Source organism: Marmota flaviventris, chromosome 19, assembly GCF_047511675.1.
Source record: "Marmota flaviventris isolate mMarFla1 chromosome 19, mMarFla1.hap1, whole genome shotgun sequence".
Lineage (NCBI taxonomy): Eukaryota > Metazoa > Chordata > Mammalia > Rodentia > Sciuridae > Marmota > Marmota flaviventris.
The window spans coordinates 21,147,575-21,168,974 of record NC_092516.1 but is presented as its reverse complement, the minus strand read 5'-3'; the positions used below and the strand labels follow the sequence as shown (position 1 = coordinate 21,168,974).

Sequence of the window (21,400 nt, the reverse complement as noted above, 5' to 3'; positions counted from 1 at the left end):
CCCCATATCTAACCTGTTAAGACACCCTGTGGGTTCTACTTTCAAAAGATATTCAGCATCTGACCTCTTCCCTCCACATCTCCCATCAGCTGAGTCCAGACCTGATCGTCATTCACCTGGATGGTGGCAGTAGCTTCTTTCCTGATCTCCTTACTTTTGCCCCTTGATCCCATATTCTGTTCTCACTGGAAAGATCCTTTACCAAGTCAAATTCTTTCTGGGTGTGATGTGCACACCTGTAATCCCAGCCACTTGGGAGGCTGAGGCAGGAGGAGCGCAAGTTCAAAGCCAGCCTCAGCAACTTTGCGAGGTCCTAATAAGCAATTTAGGGAGAACTTGTCTCAAAATAAAATATAAAAAGAGGGCTCAATGGTTTAGCGGCCTTGAGTTCAATCTGTGGTACAAAAAGAAAGAAAGAAAAAAATCTTTGCTCCTTATTAACTCAGAGTAAAAGTCTTTATGATGACCTAAAGTCATGTGGGATCTGCTATGAGGTAGATTCCCTATTCCCTCTTTAAAAGTGAGGAAAACTGAAACCCAGGTACGTACCTGGGGGCTCCCTGTTAATGAGTGAGGACAGCCTCCTATCGAGTCTGTCCGACGCACCACGCATGTCCTTACTCTGGGCTGATGCTCCTCAGCCCTCATCACAGTGACATCAGCGGGCACGAGGTATGTCCCCACTTGAAAATGAAATACCAGAAACACAGTGGCCTCCTCTGAGAAACTTCTGTTTCTTCTTCTTTTTTTTTTTTTTTAACTATGAGAACTCATAGAAATTTCCCCTTTGGGGGTTAGTCCCAGGAAGCGCCCAGCTAAATGTGGAGCCTGTCATTCTATGGGCCCTTCCTTAGGCTTCTCTCATCCTCTTTCATTCAGGTTAATTTCATCACCAGCTGCTTCCTGTTCCTTAGATGTAAGTTATGAATTACATTTTTGGGGTTTGGATGTACATGGGTTCCTTGGGCAGGCATCTGCTGGGCTTTTCAGCTGGAGGATGCTTGATTTCAGCAGATTGAGGTTGTCTTGTGATATTTCTGTGATTAGTCTCCTCTTCCCCTTTTCAATTCTCTCTTCCTGGCAATCTTATGGGTTGGATTTTGGGTCTCTGTGGTGAGAACTACTCAGTGTTCACCAAATTCCAAATATCTTTTCTCTCTTTGAGGACATGGCTGAACTACATTTCCCAGCATCCCTTGCAGGGAGCTGTGGTCAGGTAGCGGTTTTCCCCAATACCATGTGATGGAAATCATCTATGTGACTTCCAGGCTTAGGCCTTAAAAGATCGGGCCACCTCTGTACTTAACTTTTCCCTTATATCCAAACATGTGCATGACAGCAAGGCCCTAGTAGATGCAGAGCAGTGACTACGAAGGGACCAGGGTCCCTGAATAATGTGACAAACAGAGCTACCTTGCTAGCCACCATACTCAACCTGGGCATGTTCCATTAAAGAGAAGTAATCAGGGGCTAAGGATATGGTTCAGCTGGTAGAGTGCTTACTTCACATGCACAAGGCCCTGGGTTCAATCCCCAGCAACACACACACACACATACACACACACACACACACACCAAAAGAAAAAAAAAAAGAAGAAGAAGTAATCAGCTGACTCTGTGATACCGCAATCCCAATAGCTTATAAGGCTGAGGCAGGAGGATTTCGAGTTCAAGGCCAGCCTCAGCAACTTATTGAGACCCTCTCACAAAATAAAAACTTTTAAAAGGGCTTGGTTGGTTTACTTTGGTGCTTTCCTTTCATGTTGCAGGGTTTCTTTGCTGGGGATGTAGCTCAGTGGTAAAGTGGCCTTGGGTTTGTTAGAAATAACCAGGTGCTGCAAGACATCAAACATGCTTGAAAGTGGGTGGGTAAGGCAAACCGTTACTTTTTTGAGAAGGGCTAGCTGCCTGGCAAGTGCATCAGGGCGGGCAGTCTGGTGCATAGTCAATCTCTAACCTATGCGGTGGGCATAACAATCTATGCAATTGGCTAATTTTAGAATTAGGGCCAGCAAAAGAGAAGGGCTACAATTAAAATGACTACAATTGTATCCAATTAAGATGAATATTATATTTTGAAAATGGACCACCAGATTTTCTATTTCTCACAGGTTCAATCCTTGGCACCCCAACCCCTAATACACAGAACAAAGTAATCTACAGACCACCACTTCAGTGCATCATGTTACAGTAGCCTGTGTTCACCTGAAGTAACACAGTTTCATATATTGTCTGTAATATTTTTGTCTCCCACCCCCACTTTTGGGGGCCTCTCTTTTCCGGAACAGTTCCTTGACATATTTGTGCCAATACTTTTGGTAATTGAGTATTATTGTTTTAATTTCTAAGAATTCAGTCTGGGGCTCTATTTCTTTGTCATAGAACCCTGTGTTTGGGGGCTGGGGTTATAGTGGTAGCACACTCGTCTTGCATGTGTTGAGGCACTGGGTTCGATCCTCAGCACCACATAAAAATAAATAAATAAAATAAAGATATTGTATCCATCTCCACCTTAAAAAATTAAGAAAAAAAAAGAAATGCTGTTTTTAAGGAAGCAGTATCTTCTCAAATTTCTTTAGGAACATCAAATTTTTCTTTTCTTTATATAAACTGTTTCCTCCAGGATTATTTTTTTATTTTTTGCATACTTATAAAACTTTTGGCTACTAAGAGCTAAAAACCCAACTTCTAGGAAGCCCACAGAAGGGGACCAGTGGGATTCAAGGCCCATTGATCAGCTTTTGTGATGCCTCGATTATTTTGTGCTCTCTGTCCCCTTGCTCAGCCACCCACAATATTGTCATCATCCTGGGGCTGGTTCTCTGGGTTGTAGGATGTGTCCTTAATCATTATGACTGCTGGGAAAAGAGGTCACTGTTCCTAGTTGTAGCTCTTCTTTCTTTCTTTAAATTTCTTTCTTTCTTTCTTTTTTCATACTTCCAAGTAAACCAATAAAAGGCTAATTGGAGAACTGGGGTGTAGCTAAGTTGTGGAACACTTGCTTAGAATGCATGAGGTCCTGGGTTCCATTCCTAGTATCAACTAGTACCAAAAAATAAAAATTAAAAAAAGACTAAATGAAGTTTGAACTTGTACATTTTTCTTTTTTGCTTTTATTTTTTTTAAAAGAAAAACTGATTGACATAAGATTTTTCACTGGCAAAATTATGTATTGAGATTCTAGAAGAAAGTAAGCCAATGCCTTCTAGATTCTAAGGGAAATGGTTATTTAGCTTAGAATTCCATCTTAAGTGTGAGAATGAAATAAAGACATATTTAGGCACGTGATTACTTGAAAAGTGTACCTACTTCTTAGGAAGATCACTTTCTTAGGAAGTGACTTGAGGATGTGCTCCAGAAAAATGAATGGGGTAAGCCCTGAAATAGAAAGTTGTGGGGTACAGGAGACAGAAGATCCATCCAGGAGAGAAAGAACTGCTGATCTCAAGATGAAACTGTGCAGCAACAGGGAGGGGTGGGGAGGGGTGGGCCACCCTGGAGCACAGAATTGGGAAAAGTGATCAGAAAGTAAGAAAAATGAAAAGGTGTATCCCAAAGGATCAGTAGGAACCATAGCAAAGTTTTGACTGTGTATTGAGCAATATTCACATAATCCTTAGAAGGAAAGAAAAAAGGTTTTCTGTTACCAAGCCGTAGTTTTTTTTTTTCTTTTTAACTATTTTTTTTTTTTTTTAGAGAGAGAGAGAGAGAATTTTTTTAATATTTATTTTTTAGTTTTCGGCAGACACATCATCTTTGCTTGTATGTGGTGCTGATGATCGAACCCGGGCCCACGCATGCCAGGCGAGCGCGCTACCGCTTGAGCCACATCCCCAGCCCCACCAAGCCGTAGTTTCGAGGCTCATCCCACAAACAAACCAATGTTGAAGAGAGAAATGTTGGGAGAAAAAAATACTTTATTCAGTGGCCAAGGAATAGAGACAAGAGACGCTGGGGCTGTAACTCAGTGGTAGAGCACTTACCTGGCATGTGTGAGGCACTGGGTTTGATTCTTAGCACCACATAAAAATAAATAAAATAAAGACATTCTGTCCTTCTACAACCACACACACACACACACACACACAAATAAATAAATAAATAAATAAATAAAAATAATAGAGAAGCAAGAGCTTTGCTTGCAAATCAGCTGTTTGACTCCATGAGGTTGAGGGATGACATGTCAGGAAAGGGGTAATAAGGGAATGGGACAGGCTAACAAGGGAGAGAAATATTCATCTCTTTTCTGGGAGTAGGTGGAGATCCTTTTGGTCATGGCGGCAGGTAGGCATCTTTGACCTTGAAGATTGGACAGTGATAGGTAACAGACAAACGTGAGCAGTGGGAACATGAGGTTAAGAAGATAATTCCTTAAACTGGGCCCACTCCGCTGACCCCACATGCTTTCTTTTAAAAAGCAACTTACCTGCAGCCCTGCCTGACTTAAGCCAATAGGATTTGTTGCATTTTTCATGAGAAAACCTGTTATGTGCAGGAGAAATGCCAGCCCCAAGGGCTCCACCCTGCTAGTAAGAACATGAATTACCAGAGGGACAACTTTGTGAATTTTACACAGAACAGTTTCCAAAATTCAGGGAGATAAAATAATTAGAAGCAAGCTCCCTAACCATAAAATCTGTAAGAGCAGGTTTTCATCAGAACTGGCCAGCATGGGCCAAAGTGCCCAGAGTTGCCTTGAATCCTTAGTGTGTCTCCTCCCCATGGGGTAAGACCATGTGCTGTGGGGGCTTGGAAGTCTGATGCAGTCCTGCTGTCAGTCAAAATTCAAGAAGTAGAGCTAGGTGAGACTGCCTGGAAACTTCCCTGAGATCCCCAGTAAAACTGGATGGCAGGAGGGGTGCACCATCCTCCTCTATGAGAGGACCCACTCTCTCCCTTGAGTGTCCCTTCTAATAAACTCATGCCTGCTACTCTGAGTGACAATGTCTGAAATCTTTCTGGTATAATCATAAGAAGCAGTAACCAAAGACCACCTTGGTGGCCTCAGCTCTGCAGTGGGCCCTTGCTCTGTCATAGGAAGACTAGGCAGGTCTAGGTCAAGTTAACCCTCTATTATAGCTTTGGACAGAGCATTTATCAAATGAACAACATGTCTACACAGCTGAGTTGAATCTGACCCAGAGATTCAGGGAATAAGGAGATATACACAACATGAAGACAGAGATGCCAAGCATTGTCATTCCACTGTCACCCATAGGACGTCTGTAGGCCCAAGTGAAGTCAGGGTATTCAGCAAAAGTGGCCTTGGGTGCTTGAGGAGTAACCTAGACAACCGTTATCATAATCCACATGTCAGAGGTGTGATCTACAGTAAAGCTAGGGGAAGACTAATAGGTATTGCCCAGCTGTGTGATTGCCAAAATTAGTGATTTTTAAGACAATTAAGAGCAAGTGAAGGGGCTGGGGCTGCAGTTCAGTGGTAGAGTGCTGGGTGTCCTAGCCAGAGCAACTAGGCAAGAGAAAGAAATAAAGGGCCTCCAACTTGAAAAAGAGGAGGTAAAATTGTCCCTGTTTTGCAGATGACATGACATATATAGAAAAACCTAAGGACTCCACCAAAAAATTATGAGAATCCATAAATGAATTCAGTAAAGTGTCAAGATACAAAATCAACATCAAAATTCAATAATCAGCTAGGTGCGATGGCGCAGGCCTATAATCCCAGAGACTTGGGAATCTGAGGCAGGAGGATTGTAAGTTCAAAGCCAGCTTCAGCAAAAGCGAGGCACTAAGCAACTCAGTGAGACCCTGTCTCTAAATAAAATACAAAAAAAAGGGCTGGGGATGTGGCTCAGTGGTTGAGTGTCCCTGAGTTCAATCCCTGGTACCCCCACCCCCAACACACACAAAAAAAGTCAACTTAAAATGGATTGAAGATTTAAATACAAGACCTGAGGGCTGGGGATGTGGCTCAAGTGGTAGAGCGCTCGCCTAGTATGTGTGAGGCACTGGGTTCCATTCTCAGCACCACATTAAAAAAAAAAAAAATAAACATTTTTGTGTCCACCTAAAATTAAAAATACATAAATACAAGACCTGAAACTATAAAACTAATGAAAGAAAATATAGGGGAAAGTCTTCAGGACATTTTTTTGGTTTAAAAAATCTTGGATAGGGCTGGGGATGTGGCTCAAGCAGTAGCGCGCTCGCCTGGCATGCGTGCGGCCGGGGTTCGATCCTCAGCACCACATACAAACAAAGATGTTGTGTCCGCTGAGAACTATGAAATAAATGTTAAAAATTCTCTCTCTCTCTCTCTCCTTCTCTCTCACTCTCTCTTAAAAAAAAATCTTGGATAAGACTTCAAAAACTGGCTAGGGTTGTGGCTCAGTGGTAGAGTGCTTGCCTCACATGTGTGAGGCACTGGGTTCATTTAATTATCAGCACTGCATATAAATAAAATAAAGGTCAATTGACAACTAAAAAAAATATTTAAAAAAATACTTCAAGAACACAGACAATGAAAGCAAAAATAGACAATGGGATTATATCAATCTAAAATCTTCTGAATGGCAAAGGAAACAATAAACAGAGAGCAAAAACAGCTGATGGAATAGGAGAACGTATTTACAAACTGTACATCTGGCAAGGAATTGATATCCAGAATATATAAGGAACTCAATTTAACAGCAAAAAAAAGCAATCTGATTTGAAAAATGGGCAAGACCAGGTGCGGTGGTGCACACCTGTAATCCCAGCTGCTCAGGAGGCTTAAACAGGAGAAGCACAAGTTCAAAGCCAGCCTGAGCAATCGAGACCCTAAGCAACTTAGTGAGATTCTGTCTCAAAAAAAAAAAAATAAAATAAAATAACGGGCTGGGAATGTGACTCATTGCTTAAGTGCCCCTGGGTTCAATCTTTAGTACTAAAACATACAATAAAATGACAATAAAAAGTGGACAAACGATATAAATGGACATTACCTAAAAGACATATAAATATATTTCAGTTAAAATGGTTATTATCAAAAAGACAAAAAGAATATTAAAAAATACTGGAGAGGATGAGAAAGTGAATTCTCATACACTGTTGGTGGGAATGTAAATTAGTTCAGCCATTAAGGAAAACAGTATGGTGATTCCTCAAGAAGCTATAATTAGGGGCTGGGGATGTGGCTCAAGCGGTAGTGCGCTTGCCTGGCATGCGTGCGGCCCAGGTTCTATCCTCAGCACCACATACAAAGATGTTGTGTCCGCCGAAAATTAAAAAATAAATACTAAAATTCTCTCTCTCTCTCTCTCTCTCTCTCTCTTTAAAAAAAAAAGAAGCTATAATTACATTATATATATATATATATATATATATATATATATATATATATATATATATATACATACATATAATCAGGCCAGTGGGTATAAATCCAACGGAAAGGAAATAATTATGTTCAAGTGATAGTTATACTTCCATATTTATTGCAGCATTATTCACAATAGGCAAGAATAGAATCAACCTAAGTGTTTGTCATTGGATGAACAGATAAAGGCAATTTAATATGTACACACACAGACACACATAAATACACATTCCCACAATGGATTATATTCAGTCAGAAAAAAGAATGAAATTCTGTCATTTGCAGCAATATGGAAAAGCCTGGAGAGTATCAAGTGGGTTTTTTGTTTGTTTGTTTGTGGTTCTGGGGATTGAATCCAAGGGTGCTTAACCACTGAGCCACATCCCCAGCCCTTTTTTATATTTTACTTTATAAAGAGGTGTAGGTGGGCATCCTTATCTTGTTGCGGATCCTAGAGGAGAAGCTTTCAACCTTTCCCTGCTTAGTATGTTGTCAATATGTTTGTCATGTCTGCCCTTTATTATGTTGAGATATGTTCCTTTGATATCTAATTCATTGAGGTTTTTTTAAAATCACGAATGGTGTTACATTTTATGAAATGTTCTATCTGTATCTATTGAGATAGTTGTATAGTTATTTTTAATAATGTTATTGCATTTTTATTCCTTTATTTTATTTATTTGTTTATTTTTAATATGATGCTGAGAATCAAATCCAGTGCCTCACACATGCCAGGCAAGTGCTCCACCACTGAGCCCCAACCCCCACCTGGCCGTATGGGTTTTGTCCTTCATTCTGGATGTGATGCATCGTGTGTTAATTTGCTCATGCTGAAACATCCTTGTATCCCTGGGATAAATCCCATTTGATCATGGTGTATAATCCTTCTGATACGCTGTTGTATTCAGCTTGTTAGTATTTTGTTGAAAAGTTTTATATCTGTGTTCATCAGGGATATTGCCCTAGTTTTCTATTTTTGTTGTGTCTTTGCTTTGATATCAGGGTAATGATGACCGCACAGCATGAGTTTTGAAGGATCCCCTCTTCTCACACACACACACACACACACACATATATATGATATATATGTTGTATTTGGATACAATACCTTTATTTTATTTTTTATTTATTTATTTTTAAAAAATATTTTTTATTTGTTGATGGACCTTTATTTTATTTATTTGTATGTGGTGCTGAGAATCGAACTCAGTGCCTCACGCATGCTAGGCAAGTGCACTACCACTGAGCCACAACCCCAGCCCTATTTATTTGTTTTCATATGGTGCTGAGGATCAAACCCAGCGCCTTGCACATACCGCTGAGCCACAACCCCAGTCCTCCCCCTCTCTCTTTTTTTTTTTTGTACCAGGGTTGAACCCAGGGGTACTTAACCACTGAGCCACATCCTCAGCACACCCCGCCCCTTCTTAAAATATCTTTATTTTACTTATTATTTTTATGTGGTGCTGAGGATCAAATCCAAGGCCCAGAATGTGCTAGAGGAGCGCTCTATCACTGAGCCCCAGCCCCAGCCCAGCCCCCTCCCTCCCCTACCTTTTTTTTAAAAAAAATTTTAATTAGTTATTGATGGACCTTTATTTATTTATTTATTTATCTATATGTGGTGCTGAGAATCAAACCCAGTGCCTCACACATGCTAGGCAAGTGCTCTACCACTGAGTCACAGCCACAGCCCTTCCTTATTGTAGTTAGAGGCAGGGTCTCACTAAATTGCTTAGGACCTCACTAAGTTGCTGAGGCTGGCTTTGAACTCACAATCCTCCTGCCTCAGCCTCCCAAGACACTGAGTTTACAGGCAGTGTCACTGTGCCAGCCTCTCTTCTTCAATTGTTTGGAACAGTTTGAGAAGAATTGGCATTAGTTCTTCAAAAGTTTGGTGCAATTCAACAGGGAAGCCATCTGATCCTGGACTTTTCTTTGTTGGAAGACTTTTTTTTATTATCAGTTTAATCCCGTTCCCATTATTGTTCTGTTCAGATTTTCTATTTCTTCACGGTTTCTTCATAGGTTATCTGCATCCAGAAATTTATCCATTTCTTTTAGGTTTTTCAATTTGTTGGCATGTAGTTTTTCATAATAGTCTCCCCTTTGTATTTCTTTCTACCAGTTGTAATGTCTCCTTTTTCATAATTGCTTTTATTTATTTGGGTTTTCTTTCTCTTTTTTTTTTTCTTAATCTAACTACATTTTAAAAAAATCTTATTTATCTTTTCAAAAAACAATTTTTGTTTTATTCATCTTTTGTAATTTTTTTAGTTTCAATTTTATTTCTGCTTTGTTAATTCTTTCCTTCTAATTTTAGGTTTGGCTTGTTTTTGCTTTTCTAGTTCCTTGAATTCTAAATCTCATTTAATCTTAATTAATTTTAATTAAAATAGCCTCATGGGGCCAGCTGTGCACCTCTAGAAGAGGTGAACAAGAAAATCCACTATTATCTCCACTTAACATTTGAAAGGTGAATGTACAGATAACAGAAGTTGGGCAGAAGAGAGATACAGGAGGGAAGCCACTATCTTTGTGTCACAAAGGGACTGATATTCTTTATTTTCTTAATATTTATTTTTTAATTTTAGGTGGACACAATATCTATATTATTTTTATGTGGTGCTGATAGGTGAGCGCTCTATCACTTGAGCCACAACCCCAGCCTTCCCCCTCTTTACAGCCAACATTTACAGGTCACATAGGGACACTGGTTCCACACACTATGTCCTAACTTTTTAATGTCCCCACTGACAGTGCCAGGCAGGGATTATTATCCTTATCCCTTTCTTACATAGAGCAAACTGAGACACTGAAAGGTTCCATTTGTGGCACAGGATAATAATCAGTCTGGTACCCAGCAAGACTGGTCCCAGAGTCTTCTCCCTGAGCCACTGTGCTCCTCTGGGTCGGTTAACCCATACCCAAACTGACCATAGAGAAGAATTATTTAAAATTACAAAAGCAGTCTAGGGGTGTGGCTCCATGTATAGTGCTTCACTAAGAGGCACAAAGCACTGCAAAAGAATGTGGATATAGTTTCAAAAATAAGACAGTGGCTCATGCCTATAATCCCAGAGTCTCGGGAGGCTGAGGCAGGAGGATTATGAGTTCAAATCAGCCTCAGCAATGGCGAGGCTCTAAGCAACTCAGTGAGACCCTGTCTCTAAATAAAATACAAAATAGTAGTGGAGTGCCCCTGAGTTCAATCCCTGGCACCCCACCCCCCAAAAAAGTTACAAAAGTAACTTTAGTGGCATTACTGAAGGGACTGAAAATAGGAACTTTACTGACCTTGGGAGGTGGGTTGAATCAAAATGAGAAAAAGTTACAAGTATTTAAAATGAGCTGGGCATCATAGCACATGCCTGTAGTCTCAGTGGCTCAGGAGTCTGAGGCAGGAGGATCGCAAGTTCAAAAACCAGCCTCAGCCACTTAGGGAGGCCCTAAGTGACTTAGTGAGATATTTGTTTCAAAATACAGAAAAAATATATAAAAATGGGTGGCTTCAGTGGTACAGTGCCCCTGGGTTCAATCCCCTGGGACCAAAAAGAAAAAAAAGTACTAAAAATATTTCCTTTCTAGGACCATGATTTGGGAGGGGAAGGACTATTTACATTTATGACAAACCCTTCTGTACTTATTATGTGACTTACTTGGGTAAAAATCAAGAAGTCATGCTTTTTTAAAAAAATATTTTTTTAGTCATAGTTGACACATTTATTTATTTATTTATTTATTTTTATGTGGTGCTGAGGATCAAACCCAGGGTTTCGCATGTGCTAGGCAAGTGCTCTACCACTGAGCTACAACCCCAGCCCCAAGAAATCAGGCTTTTCAATGAAGAAATTTGTACATAAACTTTGCTTCATGACTAGCCAGAAATTCCCCAGAGGACAGGGACTGCCTGACTTTCCCGTGCTGTTCCTGAGAGGATTGTGGGTGGGAATAACGGGTCCCAGGCCAGGAACAACCCCAAATCCCATGGTCCTGGAGGAGGGGAATGGGAATTAAAGTGTCAAAAGGAAATACAGCCAGACATTAGGTGAAGCTTGGAAACAGATTTTATTCAATAACTACTGACAGGAGTGGAAAGAACTGAACTCCATTCTAATTTTTTCTTTAAACATTTACTTTTTAGTTGTAGGTGTACACAATAGCTTTATTTATTCTTATGTGTGCTGAGGATTGAACTCAGTGCCTTACGCATGTTAGGCAAGAGCTCTACCTCTGAGTCCTTAACCACTGAGCTACATCCTCAGCCCTTTTTGACATTTTATTTAGAGACAGGGTCTCACTCAGTTTCTGCTCTGAACTCACAATCCCCCTGCCTCAGCCTCCCGAGATGGTGTAAATTTGCATATAACATACCCACATCTTCCCTCATACTTTAAACCATCTCTGGATGACTTATAATAACACAAAACAATACTATTTACATAGTTGTTAAACCAGGCCCAGTGTAGTGGCACCCCCTCCTCCACAAAAAATCTTAACTAGGCTTCTTCGGAAATCTTCACCATGGCTGATTTTAGGACTGTCAGCAAAAGAGTCTCTACAAAAGAGTTCAATGTGGATAAACTTCCTATTTTCGTGTTGCCCTATTTTACTTGGCTGCTAGCCTGGAAGAACACCCCCTTATTAGTTTTTCACAAACATTTATCCAGTATAGTAGTTTGTAGAAATGCATAAACAAGGCCTCTGGCCTTGAGCTGGGCTTCACAGAGATGTCTACATTTCTAAGATAAGATAATTTACCAATTGGGCTCATGGTAACAGCTGGCAGGAGGAGGAAAGAAAGGGGAGAAGAAGCTCTCCCCTTCTCAGGTGTTGTCCTTGAAGGGTTAACCTGCCCAAAACAGTAGAAAAAAAAAAAAAAAAAGCTGCTTTTATGTGAACTTCTGCAGACTGTGAACTTCTGAGCCCCTCCCCTTACATGCTGGGTATAAAATTCTGAAACTACTTGAACTCGGGGTTCAGAGGATTAATTGATACAGCAAAAGCTGTGCCCTCTGAACCTGGCTGCAGCCAAATAAAACTGTTTCCTGCTACCTTCGGTGCCTTGTCCCATCTGTCCCTAGCAGTGCATGCTTGTAATCCCAGAGACTCAGGAAGCTGAGGCAGGAGGATCTCCAAGTTCAAGGCCGGCATCAGCAATTTAGTAAGACCATGTCTAGAAGTAAAAAGAATAAAAGGGCTGGGGGTGTTCCCCAGTGTTAAGCACCCCTAGGTTCAATTTCTGGTACCAAAAACAACAACAACAAAAACTGTATTGTTTATGGAAAAATGACAATAAAGCCTTTTTAGTAGAGACGTAATTTTTTTTCCAGAATATTTTTGATCCACAGTTGGTTAATGCCACTGAGGTGAGACCTGCTGATAAAGAGGCCAACTGTATTTACAGTACAGTTGTAAGTCTGTTGTCACAAATGCTCTAAGAAGGCGACAGGGGCCTACCTTCAACAGTGTTGGCAAGGTATGTGTCAGCACTGAGCTTTCTCAGGCAGGTTTATTAATGAAGGTAGGGGGTCATCCTGAGGATGGGACCTTGTCATGATAGAAGCTTTGCTAGAGTTTGGTTATGTCTCCTAAGTGCAGGGGCTTAGTGGAAGTTGTCAACTCCTGAGAGACTTTTGTAATTCTCTCTCTCTTTATCTCTCTTTTTCCCCCCCAGTACTGAGAATTGACCCCAGGGGTCCCTCTATCACTTAGATCCATCTCAGCCTTTTTTATATTTTATTTTGAGACAGGGTCTTACTAAATTTCTCAGGCTAGTCTCAAACTTTCAATCCTCCTGCCTCAGCCTCCCAAGTTGCTGGGATTCCAGGCGTGAGCCATGGTGCTGGGTCACAATGCCCCCTCTTGCAAACATCAGCTAGTTCTTGTTAGACTATTACTGAGGGCCCCACACATTGTCTAATCCTCCAAGAACTTTGAAAAATAATATTCATTGGCCCTATTTTATAGACAGAGAAACAGGCAGACAGATTAAATGTGTGACCACACAGATGCTGTAACCAGGAGTCAAGCTCACAGTCCCACTTCTCTTCTGTGGCTTCTCTATCCCTGGGTTTCAGCCAGCTCCTGTCTGCCTTGGGATCTGGCTAGGAAAGGGCCCCTCAAAAGCCTGCAGAGTGCAGGGTGCAGTGGTGCTCACCTGTAATCCCAGCGGCTCAGGAGGCTGAGACTGGAGGATCTCGAGTTCAAAGCCGGCCTCAGCAACCTCAAGACACTAAGCAACTCAGTGAGACCCTGTTTCGAAATAAAATGCAAAAAAAAAAAAAAAAAAAAAAAAGGCTGGGGATGTGGCTTGGTGGTCAAGTCCCCTTGAGTTCAATTCCTGGTACCCACCTACCTGCCCCTGCCCCCCCCCCCAAAAAAAAAAACCCTGCTGGGCAACTAGGAGACTGGAGAGGGCAGAGTCATTATCTCAGTAGAAGATAACCACTGATGGCCTCTGTTGACCTCCTGCAGACTGGTGGCCAGTTGGGGCCACCTAGCACCCTACAGCCTCCACCCCAGCCTCAACCTCTCCGTGGCCTCCTTGCCTTCACCCACATCGGTCTTCAGCCTCCTGTCCTCTTTTTTGTCTCAGGCCTGAGAACTCTTCAGTTAATAAACACGATGGAGCACCTACTGTTTACCAAGCACTTTCTCTGGTGGCGCAGTGTGAGCAGACACATGTAGCCCCAGGCCATGGGGCTTCCATTTCAGAGAGGGGAGAAAGACAGAAACTGCTAGGGTAGCTGGTGCCAATATCCATGGGAGACACATCTCTGAGTCAAGCCAACGGGTATTGACAGAGAATATCTGGCAGGCTGCCCTCCTGCCAGGTGCAGCGGCCTGCTGGAAAAAACTTCTAAACCATATAGTGAAGTACAAGGAGTCGTTAAAAAATAACCCGTCTGGTCCTGTGATTGTTACTTGACGTCTTTGCTGTGGTTTCTCTAATTGGGGACTCTTTGGGGGTGGGCCTCACGGGAAGGTCATGCCTGGGTGAGCAGGTGCTGATTTTCAAAATGGAGTTACTTTGGCTTAAGGACCTAACAGAAATGAAATTTAAAAGTAAGTAATAGGGTATATTAGAAGGTGAGAGGGACTATGGGCAGAAAGAGGAATGAGATGGGGGTGCAGGCCAGAGGGAGGAGTGTGACTTGTACGTAGGACGGCCAGGCAAAGCCATCCTGAGAAGGTGATATTTGAGAAAAGAAAACCAGACTGAGAGAAGAGCTTTCTGGGCATCCGTGATTCTCCATGAACCGATGGAGGCTTGGGTGGCAGAAGCAGAGGCAATGTGGGCAGAGAAGGAGGGCGAGATGGATCAGCTGTGGCCCACTTCTGTTTTTACCCTGAGTGGAGTGGGAACTGTGTCTGAGGAAGAATGAAATCAGATGTTCAATTCCGTTTCCTCTGGCTGCTCCGTGGCAAGCTGAAGGAGAATGAGTCACACACAGAGGGGACCAGACCGGAGTTAATGCCGCAGATCCACAGGAGGGATGATAACAGCTTGGAGCCAAGGAGGCCCAGGTATGATGGCACCTGCCTGTCATCCCAGCAGCTCCGCAGGCTGAGGCAGGAGGATCCCAAGTTCAAAGCCAGCCTCAGCAACTTAGTGAGGGCCTGTCTCAAAATAAAAAATTAAAAGGGCTCAGTGATTAAGTACCCCTGGGTTCAATCCCTGGTACCCAAAAAAGACAAACAAAATAAAAAGGGCCAGGGGTGTAGCTCAGTGGCAGAGCATCCTGGGTTCAATTCCCAATACCATAAAACAAAACAAAAAAAGGTAAAAAGGGCAAGAGAGTTAAGGTGGTCAGATTCTAGTTTTTCTTCTTCTTCTCTTCTCCTTCTCCTTCTTCTTCTTCTACTAGAGACTGAACATGGGAGAGCCCTACCACTGAGAGTTACATCCCCAGCCCTTTTTATTTTTATTTTTTAATTGATTTTATTTTTTTTAAATACACGACAGCAGAATGCATTGCAATTCTTATTACACATATCTACCACCATTTTTCATATCTCTGTTTGTATATAAAATAGGTTGACACCCAATTCGTGTCTTCATACATGTACTTTGGATAACGATGTCCATCACATTCCACCATCCTTGCTAATCCCCTGACCCCTCCCTTTCCCTCCAGCCCCTTTGCCCTATCTAGAATTCATCTTTTCCTCCCATGTTCCCCCTCCCTACCCCGCTATGAGTCAGTCTCCTTATATTAGAGAAAACATTCTCCCAGACCTTTTTAAATTTTGAGGCAGGGTCTCAAAAATTCTCCAAGCTGAACTGAAATTTGCGGTCTTCCTGCCTTAGCCTACCACGAAGCTGGGAATACAAATGTGTGCCACCATGCCCAGTTTATATTTCTTAATATGTTGTCTGTTTTGGAAAAATGCGAATTTACAGAACAGTTGCAAGAATAATGGGACACACCCATCGACCCTTCATGTGGCTTTACTACCTGTGAACACTTGACCACATATGCTATATTTTTATCTCTTGCATTATCACTATTTTACTTATTCAGTTTGCCATACCAGGAATTGGACGCAGGGCCTCCCACACCCCAGGCAAACACTCTACCACTGAGCTACATCCCTAGCTCTTGTTTTAAATTTTATTTTGAGATCGGGTCTTGCTAAATTGCCCAGGTTGGCCTTGACTTTGCAATCCTCCTGTCCCCTGAGTAGCTGGGATTATAGGCCAATATACCTGGCTTCTTATATTATTATTTTTACTGCTATTATTTTTTGTGTGGAACCATTGAAGAGGAAGTCAGCCAGCACTGTGACTGTTCCCTCCTACATACTTCCAACATGTATTTCCTAAGAACAGAGATATTCTCTTTCACAACCATAATTGACTGATCAAATCCAGGAAGGCTAATATTAATTCAACACTGTTACCTACAATCTACATTCTAATTTTTCTAATTATCCTGACAGTGTCTCTAACGACACCCTTTCCTCTCTCTTTTTTTCTTCCTTTCTTTCATATGGTAGATTGAACCAGGAGCTCTCTACCACTAAGCTACATCTCCAGCTCTTGTTTTTTATTTTTATTTTTTTAAAGACAGGGTCTCCTCACTAAGTTGCTGAGGCTGGCCTTGAATTTATAATCCTCCGGTCTCAGCCTCCCAAGTGGCTGGGATTACAACCCTGCACCTCTGTGCCCAACTTGCTTGGTATTTTGTGGTTAAATTCAGGTTGTGCATTTTTTTGTTGGAGATGTTGTGTTCTTTTCACTGAATCATATCAGGCCTGTAAGGTTGATTTGTATCCTCTTACTGGTAACTTTATTTAAGACAGGTCTCTTGGGCTGGGGTGTGACTTAGTTATAGCTCTTGCATAGCTTGTGGGATGCTGAGGCCTTTATTCCTGACACTGGGGGAAAAAAAAAAGTTGTCGGTTAGATTTCTCTACTCTAAAGTTACTATTTTCCCTTTGAAATATATATATATATATATATATATATATATATATATATATATATGTGTGTGTGTGTGTGTGTGTGTGTGTGTGTGTGTAAAATCCGTGGGGAGATACTTTAAGACTGTATAAATATTCTACACACACACACACACACACACACAGCTCCAATTTTATCTAGTGATTTTAATATCCATTTTACCTGAACCAATTATTATTATGGTGGTTGTAATTGGTCAGGTTTTAACTCTATAATCCTTTTAACTTTTTTTTTTTTTCCCCAGCGTTGGGGATTGAATCCAGGGATGCTCTACCACTGAGTTTCACCCCCAGCCCTTAAAAAAAAAAAACACTTTTAGTTGTAAATGGACATAATACCTTTATTTTATCTATTTTTATGTGGTGCTGAGGATCAAATCTGGTGTCTCACTTATGCTAGGCAAGTGCTGTACCATGGAGCTACAACCCCAGCCCATATCTAGCCCTTTTAATTTTTTTCTTCTTTAATGCACTTATTTCTTGCTAAGCTGCTTAGGTCCTCGATAAGTTGCTGAGGCTGGCCACAAATTTGCCATCCTCCTACCTCAGATTTCTAAGTCTCTGGGATTACAGATGTGTGTCACCATGCCTGCCTTGCCATTCTTTCTTTCTTTTTTATTTTTTAAATATTGTTTTAGATGTTGATGGACTTTTTTTTCATTTATGTATAGGCGGTGCTGAGAATCAAACCCAGGGCCTCACACTTGCTAGGCAAGCACTCTACCACTGAGCCGCAACCCCAGCCCCCATTATTTCTTTTGATGCTCAAAGTATCCCTGCTTTGGCTTTGGTAACTCCTTCAAGCTGGTTCCTTGTCCTTTGGACATGTCTTTATTATTCTTTGAGCACTTATTTGAGACAAGAAGATTTTCCAGGCTTGTCTCATGCTTTGACTACTCCAGCCCTGAAATCAGTCATTTTTGGAGAAGCCCTGGTTCCTACAGGGACAGTGTATTTGGAAGCCAAGATCTGGCTATCAGATGCTGGGTTCATTTTGAAGGTAGAAATGACTGCATTTATAGATAGATTGGATGGATGTGTGTATAAGAGAAGGAGAAGGGTCCCTATTTCCTTTAGCTTTTTTTTTTTTTTGGTGGGAAGGTACCAGGGATTGAACTTAGGGGCACTTGACCACTGAGCCACATCCCCAACCCTTTTTGTGTTTTATGTAGAGACAGGGTCTCCCTGACCTGCTTAGCACTTTGCTTTTGTTGAGGCTGGCTTTGAACTGGCTGTTCTATCTCAGCCTCCAGACCGGCTGGGATTATAGGCGTGCATCCCTGGGCCTGGCCTCTGGCTTCCTTTAGTTTTTTAAAGATCCAGCTCAAATATATTGCTTCTCTGAAATCTTCCTAGACACACCTTAAGACTGTATCTAGCCCCTTTTTTCTTTTTCTTTTTCTTTTACCTAGCCTCTATTGGATTATTCATACATAAGCAACATCAGATGAAGATCCTTACCCTTGGTCTTTGGCCTTTAAATAGCCTGGCTCTGAAATCTCATCTCTAGCACTTGCTGGTTGAAGGAGTTGCAAATCTCTTAATCATTTTGTTTTTCAGACTTGTTTCTCAGTTTCTTCACCTGTAAAATGGGGTTAACGGCATGGATGTCACAGGGTGATTTCAGAAGTAAATGCTATGTGCATAGACCATGCAGGGCTCTGAGCCCAGCTCACCTAAGCTCCTCGGGCAGCTAGTCAACCTCTCAGTGCCTCTGCTTCCTCACGCTGCGAGGAACAATTGGAATCAGGCAGGGAGAATCTTTGGCACTGTACCTGGCAAGTGCCAGGTACAAGTGCCAGTCCCCACTGCTGCCAGCAGTTTTCTCAGTTTCACTCTCCTCTGGTAGCTTGAGGTCACCCCTAGTTCCTGTTTTTAATCTCTCCCTCCACCTTAGGGTCTCTTATTTTTGGCCATGTCAAACATGATTTTTGCCTCAGTGGGTTTTATTTTAAAGGATGAGAGTCTTTGTGCAGTCTTGCATCATTTTTTTTTTATCTTTTTCTACAGTTAAAATATTTTTCACCTCTAATTACTTTGCAGCCATTTATTTATTTATGAATTTTTTTTTTTGAGACAAGTTTGCTGAGGCTGGCCTCGAACTTGTGATTCTCTTTCCTCAACTTCCTGAACTTTCCATGTGCCACCACACCTAGTTTTGCAGCTAAGTATTCTTGACTTTTGGAGGGTGGTGGGCAGGTAATGGAGATTAAACTCAAGGGCACTCAACCACTGAGCCACACCCCCAGACCTATTTTGTATTTTATTTAGAGACAGGGTCTCACTGAGTTGCTTAGTGCCTCGATGTTACTGAGGCTGGCTTTGAACTCGCAATCCTCCTGTCTCAGCCTCCTGAGCTGCTGGGATTACAGGCGTGAATCACTGTGCCTGGCCTATTTTTGCTTTTCTATTTGCAATAGCAAACGGTCAAAACAATGTAAATGTCTAACAGTGGGAAAGTTTCTTCTGCTTTCCTTCCTTCTTCCCTCTCTGCCTTTCCCAATGTCTCTCTTCTTCCCCAATCTTTGTTTTAATACATGATCATCCCACAAAAATAAACAAAAACATTTATTGCAGTTTTTTTTTTCTACCAGCAATTGATTTCAGGGGTGGTAAACCACTGAGTCACATCCTAAGTGGTTCACTGAGGGTCTCACTGAGTTGCTTAAGGCCTTGTTAAATTGCTGAGGCTGACCTCAGCCTCCCAAGGTGCTGGGATTACAGGGCGTGTGTCACCGCGCCCAGCTGTGGTATTGTTAATAATAATGAAATATTGAAAACAATCTAAATGTTCATCAATAAGGAATACTTAAATTGAGGTGCTTTCTATCAAATGTAATGCATTTGGAAGCAAGAATCCCAGTGACTTGGGAGGATGAGGCAGGAGGGTCTCAAATTCAAGGCCTGCCTAGGCTACTTAAGAAAACCCTGTCTCAAAAGAAATAAGAAAAAGGACTGTGGATGTAGTAAAATGGTACTTGGGTTCAATCCCTGGAACTGCAAACATAAATAGATAGATTGGTATTTTTTGAAATAATGCATATGGCTGGGACTATAGCTCAGTGGTAGAGAACTTGCCTAGCTTGTATGAGGCCCTGGGTTCCATCCCTAGTGTGGGGAGCCAGTCTGAATGATTTGCATTCTCCTTCTCTGAGCCAGAGAGGCTTTGACTGTCACTACATCTCGTAGTGACCTGGACATTGACTGGTCCTGGAAGTTTGAGGACGCATCTTCAGACATGGGCCTGTTGCCCCATGGATTGAGCTACGCTCACCTATTCCTTTGTGATATTACCCCATTGCCCTGTTTTGGATAGAATGTTCCATGGAAACACTTTGTGTGTCCCTTTCTCTTGCTCTGCCTTTGGGTGTGGCCTTCCAAGATGTCATTCAACCTGCTGACAGCAGACATCTGGAAGATAGACTCAGCCCCTGAAACTTGACCCCTTGCCTCATTTGAATGGCTTCTCCCCAATAAAAGTGTTCAGCTCTCTCTCTCTCTCTCTCTCTCTCTCTCTCTCTCTCTCTCTCTCTCTCAACGCTTAAGGTCAGAGGACCCATCACAGGATTCCAAAGGAAAAGGTATCTCTGTCTCTTGTGTGGTTATTTTGTGCCAGCCCAGTTCCCCTGGAGTGACCCTGAGTGTCTTAGTCACAAGGAACTCGACACCCTAGCACTGTAAAACATTTTTAAAAAACGTATGTATGGGAGATATATAAATTGCCAAAATATTTTTCAATAACAAAACCAAAAAAAGTTCAGAACAGTAGATAACAAAATACACAAATATATGCTTGTGTAAACACACTGTAAGAAGTATTTATCTGGGGGTGGGTGTGAAACTTTTCATTTTCATTTGATACTCTGCTGACTGGTAGGAAAAGCCATCAGCCACAGCCCCTAAGCATCCCTGCACATTCTTATTGGTATGCCAAAGATGCAAGCCCTGATCATTCCATACCCAAGTCGTTTTCAGCATTGTGTTTGTAGTGGGCAACTCAGGGATGAAGCTGTGTCTCCCTTCAAGACATGCAGTAGGTTGGCTTACCACGGGCTATAAAAGAGGCAATACCCTGTCTCAAGGTCAGGGTTCCTTGGCTGCCATGTCGGCCTACTGTGTACACAGTGGAAATGTGGACCCTTCTGGGCTGGGGAAATAGCTCAGTTGGTAGAGTGCTTGCCTAGCATGCACAAAGCCCTGGATTCAATCCCCCCGCCACCCCCCCCCACACACACACAAAATGGACCCTTCTGTGTCACCTCCCCCCAGGGACTCCCGGCATCGATATAAACCTAAAGCTCATTTTTCTTGCTATTCTGTGAGTAATGAATTCCTAAGTCTCTGACCCAAGAGTCTCATGTCTTTGGGTCAGATTAACTCATCAGCTTGTAACTAGGGTATACTCCCTGACTCTGCTAGGGACCTGTTCTAATTTATTATGCACAAGTGTTGCTTTTACAATATAAAAATCAGTTTTTAAAGGCAAAACCCCAAAACGACACATACCAAAAAGTTTAAGCTTCTCAATTAGAGGAAAGTCAGGAAACAAACTGTCCAAAGGAAAAACAAAATTTACAGAGTTCTTTACTTGGGGCTGGGGGTGTAGCTCAGTGG

General features: G+C 41.9%; 1 protein-coding gene and 1 long non-coding RNA gene across 3 annotated transcripts in view; one reads left to right on the top strand and one right to left on the bottom strand.

Annotated features, from left to right (window-relative positions):
- Window positions 1–21,400, top strand: part of Qprt (quinolinate phosphoribosyltransferase) — a 65,100-nt gene that overhangs the window by 10,920 nt on the left and 32,780 nt on the right. The gene's annotated exons all lie outside the window — the stretch shown is intronic.
- Window positions 11,310–19,054, bottom strand: LOC139702941 (uncharacterized). Of its 2 annotated transcripts, none has more exons than XR_011705511.1 (3): window positions 18,248–19,054; window positions 13,479–14,941; window positions 11,310–12,494 (listed from the first exon to the last, which is right to left on the bottom strand). It is a non-coding gene; the product is annotated as an uncharacterized lncRNA (long non-coding RNA). The 2 variants fall into 2 exon arrangements; XR_011705510.1 differs by having other exon boundaries at window positions 11,310–13,573; window positions 14,670–14,941.